Genomic DNA, 26291 nt, shown 5'->3' on the forward strand with positions numbered 1-26291 from the left:
AAGCTGGTTTGTATCGTTTAGTGGTGCCTTTTTTAGTAGTCTCAGTTGAATAGATATATTATAAATTGAGGTATGCACCGCGACCTAATGTCTATTGTGCCCTCCCCTTTGTCACCACGACTCACATAGACCCAGCGCATTGATAAATTCCAATATACTGCAAGGTGCTATTGAGGCGATATGATTCCTATTCGGATACATGGATTCAAGAACCTTAATTCCTCAGGTCTTCAGGTGCTCGGAAGTTGTATTCTGTGAGAAAATTTACCATAGTAATCTACACAATTTATATGCTATTAAAAAGTAGAAATTTCAACGAAGAAACAGCTGTCGACCTTATTTACATTTCAACCACCCGCCTCTCCTTGATCTACCCGACTTCATATCGGCCGAAAATTATTTTTCCTTTAATTTTTGTTATTTTATCCAATAAGTTTCAATCTACTATGATTTTTATTTCTTTCTACCATTTTCAAAGAATTCTGCAATGGTCTAAGGCTCTGGCTTATTTTTATTTGTTTATGTATGACAGTCGATTTGATATATGTATGCTAGTTGTTTGTTTTATTCGCCACATATCACCTGTTAATGTATTAAGGGTTTAATAATCGATGAAAGGTTTAAAGAGAACATATTTTATTTTTCGGGAAAGCTTAAATATTTTGTTTTTTTTATTAATTTTTTCAGATAAAATTTTTGTACAATTTTATTGTTGGCTATTAATTTGTTTCTGTGTCTAATAGCAGGTTTAAGTTGCGCCACAAACACGAGTTTATTGATACATTTGAGTTTAGTTGTAAATCGTAATTCCACAAATGAACTTCATCATACAATAATTACAGGTTTAGCTCGCCTTAAACACCACTTTTTGTGTTTATGGAAATGCAACTCTGTGGTGCAAAAAAATTTTACTTCACAGACTGTTACTTTTGACAGTTCACTGATGTATACCCACATAGTATAAATATAAAATATAAATTTAAACATTTAGTTTATCAACGACATTATTGTCGAAGCAATAGATTATAAATCCGAAGTCTTAAACGGACATTATGAGGTAAAGTGAATGTTTCGTTTGATTTCCATAAACCAATGATTCCCAATTACAAATACAACAATTTGACCCAATGAACCTCACTATTGTCAACGGCAACGCCACTCAAGCGTAACATAACAGTTTTTTTTATGTCGGTTTGAACATTTTTATTGAAAAAATATATTTTTTTCGAGCCAAAAGCATACGAAAATCATTCACCCGCAACGTCGGAAACATCGTAAAAAAAACTTTACGATCTCAAGACGAAAAAAGTGGCACAAGCACATTACTGCAAAATTTCATTTCATTAATTTCGGGCTTATGAGGTCTTTGAACTGTCATCAAGTGTGAAGATTGTGTGTAACAATATAGTTAAGTATGGGTAGTGCAAAAATGTGCAGCTTGCATGTAAAATTAATGTTTACTCATACATAACTTGCAATTAATTTCTTGAAATTAAAAAAAAAAAATGTTTCACTGTCCAGCATAAATGCCACCCTGTCATTTGTCAATATCTCGACGTTTCGCGGCGAAGCGCAAATAATATGACAAACGAATTCCGAGTATCGGCAACTTAATCACTTGGTTAGTCATTTAAGGCCAGCGAGTGAGCTAATGAAAATATTGTGAAGGGAAAAAATTGTTTAAATACTAATTTTTTTATTTTTAGATAATATTTATTTTTTAATAAACATTTTTTTCTATATATAAAAAAATAAATATAAAAAGCCAATAAAATAAAGCCTTTAATCATAAAACGTCGGCAAGTCATCAGTGTAATCTGTTTTTAGCAACAAAATTAAAAAAAATAGTCCCGAGACCTTAAGCAGTTGAAGCTGACTTAGCAAGAAAAGAACATTGTACAGATAAGCCAAAGCAAAAAGTAGAAAAAATAAAACCTTCTCCTTCAAACTTTGAAGCTGTTTCAGTTTTTTTCCACTCAAACAACAACAGCTTGCCCACTTATTCACTCCCAAACTTCCACGCAAATTAATAGCCCGACTGGCGTCAGCTCAAAGCTGAGATAAGCTCAATTATTATTAGTTTTGTTTTCGTTGTTGTTTTTTTTTGGCATGCCACTGTGGATTTCAGTGTATTTACTCTGCATTTATTTATTTAAAATATTTGCTGCGTAAACTTCCTTTGCCGCTTTGGCATTTTTGTGGCTTATTGAAATTTATGACGAATTTTTTATCAACACATTTTAATTAACAGGAAAGTAAACATCGCGATACGTGGTCGGCTTCTAAAGCTGGTGATTTTTCAAAAAAACATTGACTTTATTAATGGATTATTAATATCGTTAACACATTAACGAACCAGTTCTTCTAAAATCCTAACAGAAATTTTTTCTAGAAGTCTAATTCTGTAGAACGTTTCCTCCTATCTTGAGGTCTTCAAACCAATTAAATTTTCGAGCCTACTAATTAGACTCAAATCACTTGTCCAATCATTTCTTTGGGTTGATGGTAAGAAAATTGTTTAGTTTCGAAAATTCTATAAAAGAACCCGACTTATGTAAGTTTTCTTCGAAATAGTCGTCCTCTTTTGGGATGACCTTTTTTGACGTTCAAAATTTCGAAACTCCGGGCTTGGAAAAAGGAAATAATTATAATAATAACTCGTTCTTGAATTCTTTCAAGTTCCCTCAGCAATTAGTCCGAGTTGATCTCTTTATCACACAGAAATCATTTAAGGATTTCTTCAGTTTTGATACAAGAAAAAAGTTGTAGACTCAGTATATTAAAAGTACGGTATAAGAGAACATTCAAGCACCTAGAGTTCTCAAAATGATCTTTACATTAAGTTTAATTTGTTTCTAGTCTATGATACTGAAATCGTAAAGGAAAATGTATCAGTTATTTCTTTTGGATGGAGAAGCTGAACAACAGTAAATAAACTGCTTAGAGGATAACTTTAGGCTTCACACCGAGTTTGCACTCTAAAAACCTTCACTCATCTTACGAATCGTGATTCTACGATCTTTTCATGATATTTTTCAATGATTTTTTGCTTAAAAACCACCATATCATTAAAACAATTTCACAGTTTCACTTGATCATGGATCTATCGTCTCTCTCTGCCTAATCGAACCGTCCTCGTGCGCCGCGTGAAAATAGGGTAGTCCATAAATTGAGCTCAATTGTGGCTGTGAGAATTAAGTAGTGCATACGAGTACACACGTCATTGCGTATATCCTTATGTGTGTCTAACATGTGCTGAGAATGTTGCCCGACAAAGTAGTTAAAAGTTGAAAAGACAATAATAATAATCGTAAATTTACAATTGTTTGCCGCTAAGTGGTTGTTAAGTACGATTTTCAACACTTTTAATTGGTTAGATGGAGATGAAAATTTATTTTTATGGCGTCTATGGGATTTTATGGTGTGATATCTTCACATGAGATAATCAGAATTAACATATAATCTAATGGAGTAAGTTATTCCAACTACAACAAAGTATGTGCATATTGCAACTGCAACGAATTAGCGGTGAGTTTTGAAATTAAGGAAAAAATACCAGAGATATTGAGCATAATATTTGAGATTTGAGAGATGGGTAACGAAAAAGTGTTATAGAAAAACAATAATTTAATTTTTTTGTGTATACCCTTTGCTATTCTAGCAATAAGGGTCTATAAGGCTGTGACGTCTTCTCAAGCTATTAAATCAATAGCTATATTCGTGTGGTTTACCAAGATAGAGCGTAGTTTGATTATTATTTATTGGGCATATATTTCTCTATATTACACTACTGGATAAAGATTGACAGCCATTTCAAAACGTTCAAAAATTGGAATGATTCGTTTATGGCCACGCAGCCATATTGGATGGAATCTACAAATTTCCAGAGAGCTGGGTAATGTTATAGCTTTAGATGCTCAATATTTTGAATAATACTATTGAACAATTTTGTTTTAAAGAAACGCTCAAATTTTGTAAAAAATTGCACGAATATACAAATAGTTAAAAGCCCAATATAATCTTCATACTACTGCTTCAACTATTTGAGGAACCTTATTTCTGATCATCCTATTCTGATTAATCGAAATACATAGCTTATTGACTAATCAACTGATTGATTTTACTCTTGTACAATACTCTCTTCATTTAACGCAGACCTTAAGAGCATACAAATCGTTTGAAAATTGTTAGTTGCACCCGAAAGCTTCTACCTTAGTAAAGTTGGTAATGTCAGCTTTAAGAAAAGGATTAGAATAATTTAGGTCTTCCTCTTACATAAAACAATATTTTTCAAATTTTCAAGTAATCAAAAATATCTTATAACATGGATACTCTCTTGAGCTCTGTAATTTATAAAATGGTATATGTTAAAATGTCCACATTATTGAATAATATTCTTTTTCAACATGGGGGTTAAGGGTTCACCCTATAAACGAGGCACACTGTAGACATCAATCGACTCTATAATAGAGCGATTCAACCTTCCAACTGTTTACTTACTATCTTTTTAATATAACCCATGTGGTTCAGTTTTTCTACTTTTCTAGTAAAGATCTTCAGTTTAGATATTAGGAAAAACAAGTGAAGATATAAATTGTTTGTGCTCATTGAAGTCAAAACAGATTATTGGATATTACTGATACGGGAAACGGACAATAATAATTTACTTTCTACTCGTATTGTTGAGGGAAGCGATTATAATCTAAAAAGAACAAATACTATCTATGTATATCTACATTTATCTATATCTATATCTATATCTATATCTATATCTATATCTATATCTATATCTATATCTATATCTATATCTATATCTATATCTATATCTATATCTATATCTATATCTATATCTATATCTATATCTATATCTATATCTATATCTATATCTATATCTATATCTATATCTATATCTATATCTATATCTATATCTATATCTATATCTATATCCGTATCTATATCTACAGACAAGTAATATTTTACCATAGAAACTAATGTATGCGTATGATACATATATTAAAGATTCTATAAAGCGCTAGAAAATACCTTAAGTAAACACTGTTAATGAAAATATGTCAAAGTTGTATCCAGCTGATGTGGTAAACACACCCTTAATATTTGACAAGATGATGAAATGTGTATTGAGAGATAAATAGTGACAGTTAAAACAAAGATGGAAAAGAAAATGTCAAAACTAAATAGAAAAACTCAATTAAGATATGTCAACAATTCTCATAACGTCAATTTGACACGTGCCAGCTGTAATGAATTTGCCGGTTGTGAGAGTGACAACTGAACCGAAAATAAATAGTAGATATAGGGAGCGCTGCACTGAGAGCACTCCGCTTTGTCCACACAACTGCAATATATGCACAATAAGAAGTTATATTTGCAGGTTAGCAAGAGCCAGAGAGCACGCCAGTGACAGTACAGGCTGTTAACAGCACATTAAAGGAAGTTAAGATAGAAGAGCACACAGCGGGGCGTGTTTAATGTGGCAAAACAACAAATTGATGCAACATTTGCTGCGCATGTGTTTATTTTGACAACTGCATAGCTTGGAAATTTGACAAGCTGAGCGTGTTGACGTTTGTTTGTTACATACAAATCTATTTCTGGGAGCCGCGCATTGCAAGCATATGTGCGACGGTAGGGCTCGTCTTCCATATATTCACATGTGTGTCAAATTGCAGATGTCGTTAACACATTACGGGGTGAAATATGCAGCGAAAAATGAAAAAAATATATAAGAGAAGCTAAAAGAAAAAACTACTAGCTAAAGAGGTGCAGCAAACTGCAGCAGATGCGTCAATAAGTTGACTTGATGTGTCGGAACTGCGATTTGTATGCATATGTGCAAAAATACATATTAAGGTGGCTCATAAAAAATGAACATAACAAATTTTTTATGCTCACAACCTCGGTTTGTAATGTTACAGTCACTAATAAGCTTTTTTCTATTGGTCTAAACTTGGATAGTAAAAAATCGAACAAAGAATTGGTTTGATTAGAATAGACTGGCATAAAAACACAGTTAAAACAGATAAGATAATGTGCTATATACTTCATTGCTTTTAACTAAACTGGAGCTGTATTGAATTCCACAAGCCTTCGAGAGTAGCGAAACTCACAAAAAACTGCTATAAATGAAATAGACTGGCATAATGGCATAGGGATGGGATAGCTATCGGGATCTGATTAGATACGAATGATATTTTTGAACTGTCTAGTCTCTCATACGAAGTTTTTGCACACTTCCTTCTCTTTCCAGAAAGCTGCCCGGTACCGCCGATATCGGACGATTATAGCATAAAGCTGTCGTAAACGTTCAAAATCAAGCCCTTGTATGGGCAACTTTTTTATTTGTGAAGGGTATTCTAGCTCGGTGTAGCCGAGTTTTCCAGTGGAGAACTTGAAACTCAGCGAGCAGAGAAGTGCCAAATAGAAGGTGTTATATAGTTTTAGTCATTTTTAGAGATTTAAAAGTGTCGCAGAACATTATGAAGATTTCGAATTATTATATTTGTTTGAATTAATTAAAAAAATTGCAATTTATAATTAAATTAATTAAAACCAATTTAAAACTATGCTCAAAATCATCTCTACCATATGTGTGATATCTACTGCACAGTATATTGAATACCTTAATTTACATCTAAAACTTTACTATACTACGCTAATGTTTATTGGTAAAATTATACTGATTTATTTTATTTGGTAAAAAATTTTACCTAAATGTAAACAAAAATCTATTATTTAGACCATATTTATTAGCATTTTGTGCGAAATGTGCATTTACAATTAAGGACCACCCTAATTTGTGTATCCTTAACCAAGTTTATTTAGACTGCCAAATTTGCCCGTTACACTTAAGAATCGCCATTTATATATTGTTTATATAATTCTTTTTTTCCATAAAAATTCTTAACATGAATTTAATTACCACCCTAATATTTATAAATAAAACTATAATTATTTGCATTCTACGCCAAAGTTGGTGTTCTGCAGCTTCAGCAGCACAAATTTTACTGACGTGTTGACATTTATATGGTTGTTGCAGTTGAAATCTGTGTTTTCATAGACATCGTTATGCTGTCTTTTCGTTCCATGTATGTAATGGACCTTGGCGTTTTGCTGTCAGTGTTTGCTTTGTCTTATTTTCAAAAAGTTTTCTGTTCTTTCAGCTGGTATTGAGCCGCGCTTAGCAGAAAACACATTTAAAAACTCTGGCGCCAGCTATTGCCCACTCATCTTCTACGCTTTTTGCCATATTTACAACGTTTAGCGCTATAAATTATTGCCTTCAATGATCAATTCAAGTTAATTTTTTTAGTGTCAACGCAGATATTTAGAAACATTTTTTTCCAAGAGCAAAGGTAAGTTTAAGTATCACATGTGACAAATGACAAGTCTCAGCTTTGTTGCTAGATTATTGACATCAATATTAGTCAGCTCTTTTGTATTAATTTTAGTGTTTTATAATTTTTTATATTTTGTTCATCACTTCATTGGTCTTTTGTGCTCCCCCCTCCTCTTATTGCTTTGTTATTTCACGTTTTAGTTTTATTTTTGTTTCCTTGCCATATTTTATGGTTCTTAACGCCCCACTTCACAGCTGGTTCTGTTGATTTTGCTCACTAATCCCATATGTGTGCTTACCTGCTTTATTGTGTACTTTAATTTGTTTTATAGTTCATTGGCGGTGGTCCCCGATTTATGCGTTTGCTGGGCACATATGTATTTATCCGGCGCTTTGTGTATTTTAATTTATTGATGATTCACCGTTGGTTCTATAGGCTTTTCAAAGCTAATTGTTTATAAATGGAGACAGGCAAATATTCCTACTCCTTATAAATACAATAGCACAGATATTTATTTCTGTGCCCCTCTTAGTTTTATTAGCTTTTTATAATGTTTCTATTTTTAAAATAACTTAATTCTTGATACCTTACTTAATGGTTTCTATGAAGCTTGGTGTCATTCGGGGAGATATGAAACTGTTTGATGTTATATTAGATAAATAATCCGATTTTACTTTTATGCTAGATATAAACTGCGTAAATTGCAGCACAAAATAGCAAGAGATAAAATAATTTTTTTTTTGTAATTTCGAAAAATTCTTTTATTAATTATTTCTATAATTATATATTGTACTAAAATTTCTACCCATATGAAAAAATAGTTAAATACATGAATATAATTAAATTACATTTATCAAACAGGTGGCAACCATTTTTCAAAAGTATTACAAAGCAAATATTTGCTCAGAAAACTTTCATTTTATATCAATGTTCTAATATGAAATTAATTTTATCAATATTATATGTTAAAATTACATTCTATACAAACAGGTGGCAATCCTACACAAAAATACTTCAAACCGTAATATTTGCTAAATATGTTTAGTTTTATGCCCAAGCTGCAATATTTGATTTTTTTTATTGAATTATTGATTTGAAAAAATAAAAGTTTTAAACAATTGGCTACCTTTTTAAAAAATATTTTAAATTTTTTGCTCCCTCATTCTCTTTCGTTTTATATTTAAATTGTACCTTTTCATTGACTTTATATATTTAATTAAATAATTTTTAACTAACTGACAGCTTTTCTTATTTATACTTGTATCTAATTACATATGCATACATATATCCGTTATAAACCTTTTAAAATTGCGTTTATTTTAAAAACTAGTCTATAATATTGCATTTAATTTAAAAATTCATTTAATATAAAATTATATAGCTTGCAACCTTTTTCAAACGTATTTTAAATTTCTAACCTTTTAAGTTCCTTTAATTTAATGACGACACGAAATCTGTCATTCACTTAAACGCTTTTTTTAATATTTTGAAGTAGGTGACAAGCCTTCTTATACGTTTTTGTAAGTATATCTGTTAGAAACCGAATCGATAAATAATTTTGGGTTGGATTGGTTCAAGTTTTTTTATGTTCATTAGTGTGTATTGTGTTGTTTACGATGACAAAAGTTTGTCTGGCGGTTTTTAACTATATACTTGTCTCACGGCGTGTATCCCGAAGCGGATTTTCAGTTTCGAAAACCGAAAAAAGAGATGACGCCCGTTTTGTGTTTGGTCAACTAGTCACTCACAATCATGCTAAATTGTGTTGGTGAATTCAGGTCTTTTGATACGAGGTTTGCATTGCCACGATTCATACTCAAAACATTAACCAAACTAATAAAGTGGATCCATTAGAGATGCTGAGATTCTCTGCTAACTCACTGATGTCAACAAGACGATTTTCAAGCACTGTTTTTATAACTTTTTCGATGTTATCGTCACTAACAGAGTTGAATGGACGATTCTCATCAGGCATGAAAGCTACCGTTATTTGTTAACAATTCAGTTTCTTAACCCAGTCCCTGCAATGCTTCTTCCTGAAATACCATAAGCGATGTTAAAGATCTTTTGATTATAGTTAGAACAACATTTGTAGGCTATGTTACAGTAAGAAAAAATCATGTCGGAGTTAAATTAATAGAAGTTGGATAAGAAATCAATTGTTTCACTATATAAGAGTTAAATTAATAGAGATCAATTGTTTCACTAATTTTATAAGACAACGATGTTTTTCAGCGGAAACGGTTTAAGCCGCCAAAAAATTGTAATAGAAACTAGATTTAGATATATTTAAAGAGTAGTCACATATTTAGGATTCCATATTTAGACCTATTAAAAGTATAGAATTCTATAAAATCGATCATACCCTGGTCATAATTTTAACTATTCCATATTCTTCAACAAAATTCTATCAAATATAGATATAGAAAGGTTTCATTAAAAAAGTGCTTTGAGGTCCTGATCAGATATCAGAAAGTAGACTGAATATTGATCAGAGAGCGCGATACTGAATATTGATCGCGAATAAATGTTTCCGATTTACATATCTCGTATGTGGACCAAATCCCCTCCACTTTTCTTAGAAAGAAACCTTAACTCATATGCTAATTTATTTTATTGCCAACGTTCCATACAACCTCAACTAAACACTACTCTCTCTATGCCAAAATTTTCTGCAGGCCAAGTACAATAAAAGAGGGTGCAAAATATAATCAATGAGCTCAGGGTAGAAAAAAGTTGGTTTAAAGCTGAGGGGCAATGAGACAATGGCGGCATTTCCACTTCAACACCCAGCAATTTGAAGTATATCACCGCCTGGTAACACCCGCAAACTCATATACGCTTATATATATACTTGCAATCTCACCTGCGCACTCCCATCGCTCCAACTTCGGCTTCGTTGATTTTTGATTACAATGTGCAGCCCTCACCAGCTGTTTTATGAAGTGTGTTCAAATCCTTGTTGCTAATGATGCAACAACAATTCATTCATATTCTCATAATGCACCGTTGTTCCTCGATAGAAATACAGACCTTGTGTTGGCTCGGCTGATAGCGCTGTTGCCAAGTTGTCTGCATATCTTTGCTGACTTTTCGTTTGCTCTAACAATGCAGTAAACTTGCTTGGCGGGATTATGCATTCCATACACACACGCACACGCTTGTACTTGTATTGTGTATATTTGTTTGCTTGTCAACTACTGTCATTCTATCGTTGAGTACTGACTGGATGCTTGGCATTGTTTCTGACAGTTATTGTTGTAATTTTTTTTGCAACCGTTTACCTTCGTTGTTGTTGTAGCTCTCATTGACATTGCCCATGTGGAGCAGCAGACACATCTCTATGCTTTAAGTTGAGATAACATTGCAGTGTTTGAATATTTCTTATGCACGTCAGATCGTAGAAAGGGCTTGACGCTCCTGAAATGCATATTATTCACTGTAGAGTAAACAAATATTGTTAAGAGTACCCGATTTCAGTTACTTACATTATAATACATCAAAGTCTAGAGTCTATTACGGTCTATGTGGTTAGGTCAAAAACCTTACCGGATGCCAGTTGTGGAAGCAGCTTGGGAAACAATGAGGAAGAAAAATCTCAATACATTCTTCTTGACTGTCTCATTGCAGGAGTTTTTTTCTGAACATAGCAGAGCAAGTGCTCAATTTTTAAAATGTTATTGTTTAAATGTTTTAGAAATAATTTCGAGCAAGTGACCGCCGCTGCTGATTCCAGCCAAGACGTCCATTTTTCGATCACTTTTTGCAGCAATTGGAGCCATATGTCAGCAATAAGGCGCCGAATACTCTCTTCCAGGGCATCAATTGTCTCAGGCTTACCCGCGTAGACAAACGATGTCATAATACCTCACGAAAAAAAGTCCAGCGGTGTTAAATCGCACGATCTTGTAGACCACTTCACAGGTCCACGTCGCGAGATAATGCGCTCACCAAAATTTTCCTTCAATAAATTGATTGTTTCGTTGGATGTATGGCATGTAGTGCCGTCTTGTTGGAACCAAAGGTGGTCCGCATCAACATCCTCCAATTCCGGCACAGGCAAAAGGTCATTAATTATGGCTCTATAGCGTTCCTGATTGACTATAACAATATAGCCGGCTTTTTTGAAGAAATATAGATCAATGATTTCCTCTGCCCATAGAGTACAACAAACAGTGACCTTTGAAGGATGTAGCGGCGTCTCAGCATTGGTTTGTGGATGATCATCACCAAATGCTACAATTTTGTTTATTAACCTACCCAATCCACCAAAAGTGAGCTTCATCGCTGAACAAAACCAAACGTTATAGTTCTCGAGCTACAGTTGCACCGATTAAAATGTCTACATTAAGCGAAAATGAGACAACGAGTTTCGCTGTTCTCTTTTTCTGGGGTTTCACATTTTTTCGTACAAATCAGGAGAGGTGCACGCCAGACAACACATATCACTTTGTCTCAATCTCTAGGGTCTAACTCCTATCGTATAAATTTAGTGAGTATCTGTATAATTTTTTTGGTAGATATCATAACTTTTCGCTCGCTTTAATGCTGGAGCTTCAAACCAAATTCTCGCTCTCCGCATTCTTAAAGCTCTATATATTTCACTCATCTCCCAGAAGACACATGCCTTACCGCTTATAAATTTGTTCACCCTAATCTTGTAGTACAAAAATTGATGTAAATATGTGTAATAATTTTCAAGGAAGCACAAACTTTTGTATTCCGTAATAATCCCCTACCAAGCGGTTCACAATATTTGGCTTGATTAGAAATGTTTTGTTATTTTAATTGCGTTAGAGAACCGTAAATCGTTAGGGAAAACGAAATTTTTTCGGGGTGTGAAAGATGACTATATGTAGTACGAGAATACTCGTAGGTGAGCATGTGACTACGGAAGAGTTAGAGAAGGGGTTGTATGGGGCATTCTATAAATAAGTATGTGTGTATTTGAAAAATGTTTGGTGTGAAGTTGGAATTTTTTAAAATTAATTGCGTGACACCGAAAGAAATGTATGCACAACGAGCAGGCTGCTGGAGTTCAGAAATAATGAAAAAATTAATAATAAAAAGAAGAAGAGTAATAATGGGGAAAAACAGGAAAGAACGTTAACTTCGACTGCATCGAAGTTACAATATTCTGACAGGTACATTTTTAGATCGGTCAGTTCAAATGGCAGCTATATGTTATAGTGGTTCGATATCGGCAGGTCCGACAAATGAGCGGCTTCTTAGGGAAAATGGATGTGTGCAGAAATTCAGATCGCTATCTCAAAAACTGAGAACTAAATAGTTCGAGTATGTGCAGACAGACAGACGAACGGATAGACGGACAGATTGTCGGATATCGCTAAATCGACTTAGTTCATAAATTTGATCATTTATATACTTATGTGTATATTTTCAAGGGTCTCCGTCGCTTTCTTTGGGGTATTACATACATCCTGGCAAACTAAATATACCCTGTTCAGGGTATAAAACGCGATAAAGAGACATTTTATAACTACATAGTTGAACATTTTTAAAAAGGTCTTCTAAAGAATTGCCTAATATATATGTATTATCAATACATGCTATGTATATATATAAGTATTAATAGGAGTATACATATATGTACATATGTGCCATTAGCCTGTATAGCAGCACTTGAGCGTGGAAAAGTATCCTGAAGAGTTATAAACATAGAAACAATTTTTACAAGATATACATATCAGTACAATTTCATATTTTTACAAACATCTGGCATCCTGCTCATGGGTCTACATATATAAATATGGAATATAATAGCTTTTCTTTGGAATATATGTACCATTTGTGTATATGTATATGAGAACTGCATAAATATGCATTTTATAGAGAAAGGTCATTGCTTTTTCACACACACATATATATATATAAATTCTTATGCTACATATAGTAAGGCAGGGTTGCCTGGGCATATTTAGCTCCCTCGCTATGTTGCTAAGGACGTTTCTGTGATGGTGATGATGATTAATGGATAAAGGGGTGCTTACACTACTGTATATATAAAACGCATAAATGTGTGTATGTATCTATAAATGCATGTAGATATGTTTATACATGTGTATTTGTAAAGGATGTTGGCAACGAGTGGGTGTTTTTTCTGTTGATTACAGAAGCAAAAAGACCATGCTGCCAACCAAGTGGGTTGCTATGTACAAACATACATTACTTCGTATGCATATACATAACCACATATGTACATTTATAAGTGTATATGTAAAAACCACATAAGCATACTATTAACTAGCGGGGGTGGTTGGAATGAATACAAAATCATTTGCCGCTAATAATAATTACCGCTTACGTCGAATGCCTACAAAATTGAGTTGTTCTGGTAATTTGCGGAAAAATAAATTTTGTGGTTCGCCGCTGCGCTTCATTTTAACAGCTGCGCGTTTGTGGTAATTTGACATGTATATATATGTATGTACATACAAAAGTATATATGCATTTGGGAAAATTGAAACTCAATTAAGATATTGTAACTTAATCAAATGCATAATGTATTTTAAAATTATATTATTGATGCTGATATTTTTTAGTTGCATTACGCTGGCATATATTGGCGTAAATTGGCGAAAAAAATCGATATAAAATTTAAAAATTTACAAAAAGTTTAAAATATATTTTTTTGAATATATACATGTAGGAAAATTTTTAAGACTTTTTTTGCAGAATTTTTGATTATTTCTTTATTTTTTTTATTATTTTATAAACTAATTTATAATTTTAATGTTCATAAAACAAGAAACAAGAAAAAACGCTAACTGCGGCTGCACTGAAGATAGAATACCCTACACAAATAAAGAAGTTTCCATACAAGAACTTAATTTTGATCGTTCAGTTTGTATTGCAGCTATATGCTATTGTGGTCCGATTTGGAAATTTTCTTCATATATATAAGTATATCATTAAATAAAAAAGTTTTTCATACAAGAACTTAATTTTGATAAGTTAGCTCATATGACAGCTATATGCTATAGTGGTCCGATATCGCCGGTTCCGAAAAATGAGCAGCTTCTTGGAGAAAAAAAGACGTGTGGAGGATTTCACATCGATATTTCAAAAACTGAGTGATTAGTTCGCGTATATACAGACAGATAGACGGACATGCCTAAATCGACTCAGCCCGTCATGCTGATCCAACGAAAGTTATTTAAGTAAAATGATACTATTAAATTTATTCATTCAATGCATTCATTAAAAAAAATTTTTCCTCGGCAAAAGATATAATTCAGTGCAGAAGCCTGTAAAAATGGTAAATAATTAAAAAAAAAACATAGTAGGTAAATAATTAAAAAAAAAACATAGTAGGTTGACACTAATTGCAAAAGGAATATCAAATAACAAAAATGAAAGGAAAGGAAAATAATATACGCGCGATCTGGGATCGGGTCGGGTTTTTGAATTTTTAAGTGTTAAAACGGTTTATCTCGATTTCCAACAAAACTGCTGGTTTTCCTGACAAGCAGATTATCGCCAAGTTGTTGGTATTCAAGATATCTACAACTTTGGTGTTAACAACTCATAATCTCAAAAATGATGTGAAAAATTCAAATAACCTGGTTTTGGGTTTTTTTTTATTTTTTTACAGATATTTTTTATTTTAGAAATTTGGTGTGAATTTACCTTTTACTATGTTTCAAACTCACTGTAATTTTTTTGATGTATAATAATTATTTTTTCACCTTATTTTGAGTTAATATCGGGAAAGGAACCTAATTTTCAATCTAAAATTCTCACTTCTAAATATCAGCGTTTTTAAAGTCGGTAGGCTTTTTCTTCGTTGAAATCTCTATGTTAGTTTTTGATGATGTAAAAAATATTGATTACCTACCCGACCGTGAGGCTTGGTCACCGTTTTCGCCGGCTCTCCACGATTTGACCACTATCGTTTTCATTTAAAATTGTCGTAAGTGATCCATTTTCCATCACCAGTAACCATCTGCTTCTGGAATGGATCGTTTTTGTTGCGATTTCGTAGTGGTTCGCAGATGGTTATACAGGCCATGAGATTTCTTTGTAGTAACGCGTAAAAAAACCTCACTAACCTGGCTTATTTGCTCCATGTTACTGCTTGCCAGCCTGTTCATGTTCAGAGACCAAGCGGACAATATAGGTTATGCATTGAACTTTTTTATGGCCGCAACTTTTACTGGATACCTTTTCAAGAGAGCACTCATAAGTTAAATTGGAAAATTCTAAATAAATCAATAATATAGCAAATAATAAATGTTAATAATAGTTTTTTGTATATATTCCAAACCAAAAGTGTTAACATTCTTCGTATTATATTCCAGCTCTTTCCGATTAGTCATTCTCAGCGGTTCCGGCCGAAAAGAGTCGATGTTGATATTGACTGCGGAAGCCAACGGAAAAAATGGTCGTTCAAAACGGCTTTGTATATGTGATTTTGAGACCGACCGAGTTTAGATTTTATGCATTATCAATAAATATACTTTCTGTATTCCTCACGTGCTCTACATTTCTGATATAAAAATATTTTCAGAAATACCCAACATCTGAACAGTCTTAAATCTTAAAAGAAATTAAGCACTTAAGATATAACCTCATGCAGCACCCTGTAATTTGTAACTGCACTCAGTCAAACACCTATTGGAAATATATTTACATATATACGACTGCATTTCCACAAAATTATCTTTACACATCCATACATCCATACACACATACAACGCAATATCCTCTACAACACACTCACTAAATTCCCGCTTTCATGGCATCTGTTTTCCTGTTACTATATTTAGCCGCCCTGCTCCACTCAACCAGATCGCGTTTTCGATCCGTATGTAGATTTGTAATATAGCTGCAATAATTTAATGACCGTGACTGCGTTGAAAAGCAATAAAAATATACACGAATAAGGCTTTCGTAGAAAGAAAGTGTCCGTAATGGCTTTTGAGTTTAAATATTCAGCCTTCAAAAGAGGGGAAGTCGAAAGGTAATGCTCCATAATGAATTAGAGACTTCGACTATTTTTAAAAATATAGAAAAATTTACTTGGAATACAAGGCATTCCCTGCGCATTTGCACTCTATTCTTGTGAATTATATGTTGGAAAGCCCGGTTCTTTTCTTCTAAAATATTAACTTGCCTGAATACATTTCTATTTATAAAGTCTGCCAGTAAAGGATCGTTTCAAGATCATCTATAGCCATTCAGTTCTAATTTCGCTGATCTAATTCCCGAATTATGTCGACTATTCTATGCTTGCTCTTTGAGAACACTACTAGCAACAAAAACGCATTTCTAAAATTAAAAATTAATAGGCCCTTTAAGTTATATAGAGCTTAAGCTTGACGACTCTCCTAAGAGATGTTGTCTTTCAGTTATTTTAAGTTAAGTAGAAAACATTTGATTAACCATTTATATACATATAAGTACTTGTATATATGTGCTTATAACCTCCCATAAATAGCTCCATAGTTTTCTGAATTGATCTCATTTCTTCGTAGAAAGAATACTATGTTCGGATGCGCTTTTAAATTATCATATAATGTTTTAGAAGTAGTTACAATATTTATTTGGAGTTAAACAGTTATGTGTTAACATATACCTCTTGGAATAGTTACCATAGTTATTCTTGGTTTCCTAGTAGTAAGAGCTTAAGGTTGTGAAGGGGTTATGTTCGGCTGCTTTCTTATATGTTTTTGAATGCAACATCTAATACAACGAGAAATCAAAGTACACTTAGATAAACTCAAGATCTTTTAGAAACGATTACTATAATTATCCTAGGTATGATAGAGATTTTGTTTGGCTGTTCCTTTAAGTAATCCTATAATATGCTAGAAACAGTTACCAAACTCATTTAGGTTATGTTTGGTTATGTTATTTGTTAAACGAAAACCTCATATTCTAAAAACATTCATCATAATTATTTTAGGTTATATATCTTAGAAACAGTTATCATAGTTATTTAAGGTTATCTAATAGTACAGAAGTCTCAGAAATCCAGAAGAGAGGTATTTTGGAACCTTTGGACTAAATTACGTTTTTTGAACTAACTCAAAGTGCTTAATTATAGTTCTAATACTGTCCAAGAATCTCCATTGTATTACTTTTTTACAAGAGAGATTGCGTGGATCCTCCTTTCGCACAAACTCATCGACTCTGATTTATATTTTGTATAGAAACTCGGTTTCTCAGAGCTTTTTAGTCCGAATAAAAGCAACGCAGTATTCCGAATAACAGCCTTTGCAAAGTCTTTATAAACTATTTTGACCTCCTCATTCATATTTACATGTCTCAAGAATTCCACTAAAAATGTATGTACGCAAATCAGAAACCCAGATTGCCATACTCAAGTGCCATGTGCCCACGCTTCGTGCTCATTTCAGTATTTCCTTTACATATCGGTAATCACTTTAATGCCGCCGACGCCACTTCCCCGCCAGCCGAAGCTTTCAGATGAAAGTGCATTTATTTCAATACCATTTCCGATCTGCCGGAAGACGCAGTCAAGGCATGGAATTCACGCGACAACAACAAAACAAAAAAGTTCCATCAAGCCGAAAGCAGCAAGAACTGGGGGTTATGTGTCTAAGCATTGCGGCATAAGACTTACTCTGTGACAAAATTTGAAAGCGATTCCAGCATTGATGTAGTCGCACTTTAGCTGTGACAACTTGTGACGGCATCGTCTGTAGTTGACATGAATATGTAACACTTTTTGTGGCAGCAACAATAATTTACTTAATCACTTAGTATTTGTTTACAAACACCGCAGTTTGGCTTACAACGCGCGATGCGGAAGTGGTTTGGAGGCAGTCGTCTTCATATAGATATAGTTGGCCGATACACTTTGATTTAATTGAAAGCCTACACAGCGTTCATTTATATTGACAGTTAAGTGTTTAATGAATGATTTGGTAGAAGAAGATGTCTTCTTACTTGGTTCTAGTGATTCACTTAACTCATTTCAAAGTGGAGCTCAGCAGCTGCAATGACACAGACGTCAAAATAGAATATAGGCAAGCTAGGTTGAGTCTGACGCTCTGTTTTAGTTTAGGTGACACGATGGAAATTCGGAAAGCTGAAATGAATCTTTTACTCGTATTTTGCTGACGAGTCGATAAAATTTTCAGACGGTTTCGGAAGTCTGGCAAATTTCAATTTAGACAAAGTTTTAGGCGAGTCACAGACGGACCTAACAACGGAAAATACGTTTGGTGACCAATTAGTTCTATGTAGATTAGACTTCCCTTTCGAGACCAACAACAATTTTCTTGACGATCCGATAGAATATACAGATGATTTCAAAAAAGTTACAGGTTTCAGTTCAGGTGAAGCGAAAGCCGCCGAACTCCATTATGATCAGATGACTTTAAGTCAGTCAGAGTTCCCTATCTAGGTCTGCAGCGATAATTCTTAAAACAACGGAATTGAGTTAATAAAAGGGTGTATACACTTTCTGCTTATGATCCGACAAATGTTTAAATAAAAAGAAAAATTCAAAATAGAATATCAGCACATATGATATAAAACTTTAGTAAAATCTTTTTGACATATTTAAAAGGTTAAGACCGAAGCGAGCGCCTATTAGAATAAAGAGAATGCATGGAGGTTCATGTTTAGAGTATATGTACTTAATTTGTGGAGGCAATACTATAAGTATCTGCTAAAAGCAAACAGCCAGAATACTTTCTGAAAAGTGGAAAAAACTCTAGACTTCACGAAGTGAACAACAACGAACAATATTTTCTTTCAACGAAGTTGCGAAAAGAATATCGACTTTCGGAACTTTTACCACCTGTCGATTATTAGTAATCTCTTCAAATGACGACCCTATTTTTTCGAATGTTGCTATATTTTTTTCGCCTAGTTCATGTATCTGTAATTCTCAATACTTTTATTAAAAATATTATTATAACACCGAAGTTGTTATAGCGATCTATCATAAGGAGCTACACGATCATATGATTTTTAGTGGATTTCGAGTGAAAGACACACATAAATTCGCTAAAAGTTTTATTAAAGCAGCATTGAATACTGAGACGGTTTTTTTTTTAATATTGAATTTAAATTTAGTATTTCATAAACTTCTAGCGAAAAGTGGCAAAACTCCGAATGTAATTCGTATATGAAAATGTGCCAACAAAATCCATCAGACTATTAGCTATTCAAAGACGACCTAAAGCTTTTAGGAGAACTCTTATGGCGTTGAATAACAATAACTTATGGCGGTAAAATAATAATATTTTATAGGCAATCAATCGTCAAATATCCATCTGTTTTCCGCTAAACTGACGTCAGCGAAACAGCTGACTTTGTGAAATTCACTCAAATTCGTTGGTAGCGCCAGCGCGCGGCATGTTTTTTCTGTTAAGAATACGGTCTTTGTAAGTAAAAAACACTTGAAATATATAGATTAGATATAGATATATATTTTTTAAAATTCGAAATCCAAATTTTTTTTAGAGAATCTTAAATATTACTTCCTAACTTTTACTTAAGAATTTTTTTCCAACAACTAACGACAATCTCAGTCTGCTCTACACAACATCTCCTCACTTTCATTTCATTAATTCTTGCTTTGATATACTCGTTGACCTAAAATCAGCATTCCACTCGTATTTTCAATGCATTCTCTATTACATGCACCACTTCTAACTAATCAACCCTAATTGCTAAGAAATTTCATAGCAGACCAATTTCCTGCGCAACTCAATTACCCACTCAATTAACAATTTATCGAGACAGATTATCTATGATTTTACGAGCAAGCTTTAAAACTAATGAAACCTAAACAATAAGAAACGCTTAAATGTTGAATGAATGGCATAAGAAATCAATGAATGGTTAAGTGGAATATGGCAGGAGAGAAAGAATTATAGCAGAGGGAAAATTTACTGAATAATAGCAGTAGGAAATATCACGCACCGGAAAGGGTTGTGAGGGTAGCATGTGCACTGACGGAAGAGTTTTGTATAAGTACATAGAATATAGTTGTATATAAGAGTATTTATGTATAAGTATATAGAAGCTATAAGCCAACTAACTACTTGAGATTTTGAAGTGCAGCTAAATGAGTGATTTAATTGCCGGCACTCAGCTTGTAAGCACCAAACACTTAGGTAAACAAATATGATGAAAAGAGCACTTGAAGGCATAATATGACAATAATACGTACACATATGCAATAGTTTCGGTACAAAAAATTTCCTCCAAAACTAAAAAGCATTAAATGTTCTAAGCGTAAAGGCATTACTGCAACCCTGAGCGCACAATGAGGTTATGTGCATATTAAGTTATTTATATAACTATTTATATTTATTTTTATTACTTTTAATACTTTGTTATACCCATCCTTTGTTTACGACTTTATAACGCTATTCATTGATCAAGCACAAACTCTTTTGTGCCCCCGAAAATTAATGAAGCATATTTGCTGGTGCTCGGACACACCCACCTGGGCATGAAGTCATATGTAAACTTTTATGACTTACTGTGGAGTTTCCTGCTCATTAGTTAATTATATTTTAAGCTCCATTGAATAAGCTTGTGTGTAAGTATTAGTTAAATATCCATACCAGCACGTGACCTCAAAAAGCTTTTGCTGCACAGAATTATGAAGCCTATGCTCATAAAGTAACTAATTACAAATAGCGAAGTATTAAAGATTGCATATAAGCACTTCTTTGCTCGCAATATTAAACCTCTAGTCTCTAATTGGAAAATTTGCATTCAAGCAACAAAAAGTTATCCACTTGCACATATATACTATATATTATATTATATGTAAAAATATTCGGATTCCTCGCCAGGTTAGTTTATACTGGCTGGCTGTCACGCCATACATAGAACTACAGGTCCTTTGCAATGCCAAATAAAGGTTCAGTTTAATACGACGTACAAGACGTCAACGTTTTTCGCGAAGTTTAATAGCGACCTGATATCTAATTCTAATACTTCATTTAGACCGTTGAACTGCGAAGCTCTAAGATATTTAAGCCGCAGGCAGGACAGAAGCAGAGAGGTATTCCAGCGTCTCTCTCATGCCTAATCCCTGCACTTTCTACATGTGTCATCGTTAATAATGCCCTTACGTATTGTATGTGACACCAGTAAGTTGTGACGTGTCTTTATGCCATCAACCATCCTGAAGTCTTTTCGAGACGATGTGAGTAAGAAGCATGCGTGTTTTGCTTTTGTTCCCTTGCACATGATCTTAACGATCTTGCATGTCTCTAGGGCATTCCAACTCTCCCTGATCCGTCTGTCCGCCCTTTCGGAAATTTCCTTGTGTATCGTTTTAGCGACTTGCGTATTTCCTGCACTGGTTCGATAGCCAAGTGGAAGACACTTTTGGCAATCTCCTCGGCTATTTCGTTTCCCGGAATGCCCTTGTAGCTCGGAACACAGTATTTCACCTAACGCCGCCAATCTTGCAACTGATTTCGCTGCCGATTGCCGCTTGTCGAGTGCAATGGTAAGTTGAGTAACCTTTCTAGTGCACCCGTTGGAATGATTCCTACTGCCTGGCCTTTGAGTTTATATTGTATATAAGCTTGCAGGGTGAAGAGCTCGTTTTAAGAGTAGCGCGCTTATTTTCGCTCAAGTTCGAACTAAGTAAAAGCTTTTCCAAAATTATTGTAAAGAATATCTTTATTTATTCTCAAGCTTTCGAATCCATGACTCTTGACAGTTCTTAAATGAGTGTAGAGTATTATGGCTTCTAGGCAAAGAAATGTAATGCCATAAAATTAATTCAGTTACCATACTCAATATTTACAGTGGGCCCAGACACTATTAAAGAAGAGTTCATGTAGTGAACATTAAGAGGTACTGGCAAATTTCAAAACTTCGCAAAATAAAAATCTTTTTTTGAGAAGATTAAGAAAGTTTCTAAATGGCATTTTCATTTAGTTCGAAATTGGTCTGAGCTTTCTTGCAGGGCAAGTGTCTGTGCATATGTACTCATATAAACGAAATTGTTTTTTTGATTGCCTACGCTTGACTCAAACTTTTGGTCTGTCTGCTAACACATTCCATGGCGCCAAATTCCCAAAGTTTTACAGCAAAAGCAATAAAAACTGTTTAAACAAAAAGCATATATGGAGGAAAAAATACTTGGTTGGTAGAATATTTACTAGAATTAGTTTTTCCTTATGTAAAATTAGAATTGCTCATATGTACATATGGTATGTACAGTTATTGTAGCCATTTTTATTTCAGCCATCTATCCGTCCATCTATCTTCTCTCCCTGTAAAAACTCATCAAACACAAATGTATCCTATCGAATTGGGTCAGTGTAATCAGACGACAAAGTTATGATGTAACAAATTGCAGTATTGTCTAGGATAATATTCACTTTATTGGCAAAAATTCCTAATTTGCTTCAAAAATGGCGCCAACGAGCATATGAAACTAGTACAAAATTTGTTGTAGTAGAAAAATTGCAGATATTTGTCTCCTATTCGTTAGCTCTGTGCTCGCTATGTATGAGCTCTGCTCTCTTCTACAAAAACTAACATGTGAAAGTAACAACAAAGTTTTCCTGAAGAATTCAATATAAGCAACTTTAAAGTGGTTTGACAGCTGGCTCTACTATCTTCATTTGACTATGCCAGACACATTAATTTATGACAGTTGTGTCTTCGATTCGCCATTCTGAAAGGTGGCATATAAGAGACAGCTTACATATATTTTTTGTTTGTAGTCAGTTGTTGGTTAAAATTAATGATCCTAGCATAATTTTGTCAGATGTATTATAAAATAATTAACCATATCTTCTTCTGTTTCTTTCCAGCTCACCAAAGTCTAACTGCGCTGCACATAATTATAAATATTAAGGTAAGTCCTCTGACATGTCTAATAATTAAAAGTGTAAATAAGTGGTGTAAGTATTTCTTTTTCTCAATTATAATCCCGCGCCTCAACGACTCAGAAAATGCAGAGAAGCTTTCTCATTAACTGTTTTGATTCAAAAAGTCCAAGGTTAACTATCTCTGAATAAATTGATTGATGATTAGTTTTGATTAACATTACCAGAATCTTCCATAATTATGGAACGTTCTGTGATCGGTAATAGAACATAGCATGGAAGAAAAGAAAGTCTTATTTTATACGAGCAAGGCAACGCTTCAAACACTTGGGTGGCTCCACGGTATGAAACAGTGGCAGAGGTATGGATAGTGGGCCGCAACACCTATTGAAATTCACGTCAAGCGCTGGTATCCTGAAGTATGACTACTTCTCATGAATTACGTAACGACACTATATCTGGCATCGCTAAGGACCAAAACTGGTCTATGCGTGGCTCAGCAGACTAACTTAACCTAACCTTTATACTTTTTACACTCCATATGTTTCAAACTGATTATCATGGTAAAAGTGAAAATTTTGTAAAAGTTGAAATTTTAGTATTAGTAAATTTTCTTTACCTCTGATATACTATTTAGCGAACCAGAACATAATAAGTTATAAGAAATGCCCGTTCTAATATAATATATAAGATCTGTAAATCACGAATTGAAAAATATGTTCAATCATAAGAATATATCGTCGTCAGACTAGAGATTAACTTATCTCGAGGTCCGGCTAGAATATATATTATTTAAGGATTTGATCGATCTCCAGCCTTTCTCAGAGCATCACAATGCGGAGTTAGCACCAAATACCAAATTATTGTCTATAACCTTAGCTTCAATTTTAAAAATCGCTAGGGGCTTTTTATCCGGAGGTGGAAACATAACAGTTTTTGAATCAGTTCTTAATACATAATCCCACACATGAAGAAAAGGATGCTAATTTTTCTTTCGAGTTAATAGAACGAAATCAGCTAATACCTTTAGACATCTAACTTGAAAATTTCATCGAAAGAGAAGGTCAAACTAATTTTTAGTTAAATCAAATGAATTCCACAAGCTCTGTGACTACAAAATAACGTAACAATTCGCTTAAGCCAAATGAGAGTAGAAAAATTCAAAAATATTTTCAGCTGCAGATTTTCAAAGTTCCTTGTCAAGTTAGAATGTCTACCAGTGATTGGAAACCCCGTTTGGTGGACTAAACTCTCTACGCTACCGTGTCCTTATGTCAAGATTTGTACGGCGAACCTAACGTATATTGCAAGAATTTTTATTTACCCACTTTTGCTTCTGAAGCAGAGTCAGTGTTAAGGAGTGAGCGTTGGACCAAGTAGAGGAGTTATGTTTCTAATATCTGTACTATTTTTTTTCTAGTTTTCGTAATAAATTCCGTAACTTTTAGCACTGCCTTGTAATGTCTCTCTTCAAACGAAAGTCTTTTAGAACATGGCGTAGCTTTCACTTGATATTTCATTCGGTATATACAGAGTTTTATTACAATGCGGCTTATAGCTAAAAGCTCCCCCAATTTAATAACCACGACTGCCACGTAGACAGGTTAATTTCCATTTGTTTGAAGGTAAATATGGAATAACATTTATTTGTAAGAGGTATGAAATAACCACCGAAAGTTATTTGCTTTCCATCAAATCGCTCCACCCACAAGTTTGGAGCATATTGGAGCTGCGGATGAAATGTGAAACCACCCCCAAAGTAAAGTGAAATATATTTACAACAGACAACATATTTAATTTTTGGCTTAGCCTCAGTAAAAATATTTCCGTGTGCACCCCAAACGGTCATATGAGACCAGTTAACCATATTTGTGTGCGTCTTCAGCCTTCTCCAGCTCCTCCACGCTTCTATGCAAGTAACGAAGTGAAATTGCTCGTGTTGGCACCCACAAAAACAGTTTCTTTTCGAAGAATTTTGAATTCCTCAAAACAAAGTTTTTGGAAACATGAGCGGCATGTAATGTAATGAAATATTAACCCTTGGTTATGCTATTTACCTCCTGTACCAATTTGTAATTGTAATACGAGGACGACGGCAACTTTGAATGGGTTGTTTTTAGCGCCATTTTATGCTTGGATTTATGAGCTTGCGTGTTTCGTGTATTTATATTACTATTTACCTTACATGTCATTGAAGCCCTTCGCCGTCTGGGTCGCTATTGATTTTTCTCTTACTCCAATTTTTGTGGAGCAAATTACTTGCGAGTTTTTATACATGCTTTAAAAAAATACTAGAAGGGCTGTTTTTACGCTTCTTGCGAATATTTTAAGTAAAAAATGATTGTGGCTCTTCAAATTTTCATACCGATTGAATAGCTCCAATGAAACATCTGATATACTCAGGTTAGGGTAATATCAGGGCACATTCAGAGTATTTAGGAATGCTTCGGACAGCATTTATTTTAGCTGAGCCAAATTATTGTAAGTCAGGAATATACGGCTTCAAGTTCTGTGCAGATGGTTGTGCTTTGACTCACTTGTCTCCGATACAAAAGAATCGCAAAAACGAAACCGAACAGCGTTTTGCGATAGTCGAGTTTACTACCAAATCGGAAAGGACTCAATAGAAAGCATGTTGCAGTTATCAATTCCTTCATCGTTGGACCTTTATCTGTGGTATTTTGTTATTCAAGGTAACCCCAAGATATCAAAGGTTTTCCATTGAAGTAGCGCTCCACCAGCTTGAGTGCGTCTAATACTATGAAGTATAAGAAAGTAAAATCGGTTCGGTTTTGCTGTAATTCATAGTCAAACTAACCATAACATAAGCCGTCTCTATTGTTGGAACAACCGTCGACTACATTGAGCTTTCTTAACTAAATATATTCGTGCTGGAAGAGTAAAATATCCGTATACTCTCTCCCAATTTTTTGAATGTAATATAGTCCAAACTTAGTACATTCAGCGCAGTAATCCTATAAGGGGTTTTATTGTAGTACCAGTATAGAAGATAGCGTATCAAGTTTGAACTGAAGCTGCCTCTTATATCTGGGGCCTTTGAGATCCTTACTTCGGGCCTCTTTTCTTTATCAGTTTCGAGTGGTTATGGGGCTAATGGGTTAAC

At 33.9% G+C, this 26291-nt stretch overlaps 1 protein-coding gene across 3 annotated transcripts in view; it reads left to right on the top strand.

Moving 5' to 3' along the window:
- LOC106615438 (guanylate kinase-like) overlaps positions 1-26291 on the top strand; it is a 120677-nt gene that overhangs the window by 20950 nt on the left and 73436 nt on the right. For all 3 annotated transcript variants that reach the window (XM_036371122.2, XM_070110068.1, XM_036371127.2), the window contains exon 3: positions 23153-23196. The gene's annotated coding sequence lies outside the window, so the exon portion shown is untranslated. The remainder of the gene's footprint in view (positions 1-23152; positions 23197-26291) is intronic.

This window comes from Bactrocera oleae, chromosome 5, assembly GCF_042242935.1.
Source record: "Bactrocera oleae isolate idBacOlea1 chromosome 5, idBacOlea1, whole genome shotgun sequence".
Taxonomy (NCBI): Eukaryota; Metazoa; Arthropoda; class Insecta; order Diptera; family Tephritidae; genus Bactrocera; species Bactrocera oleae.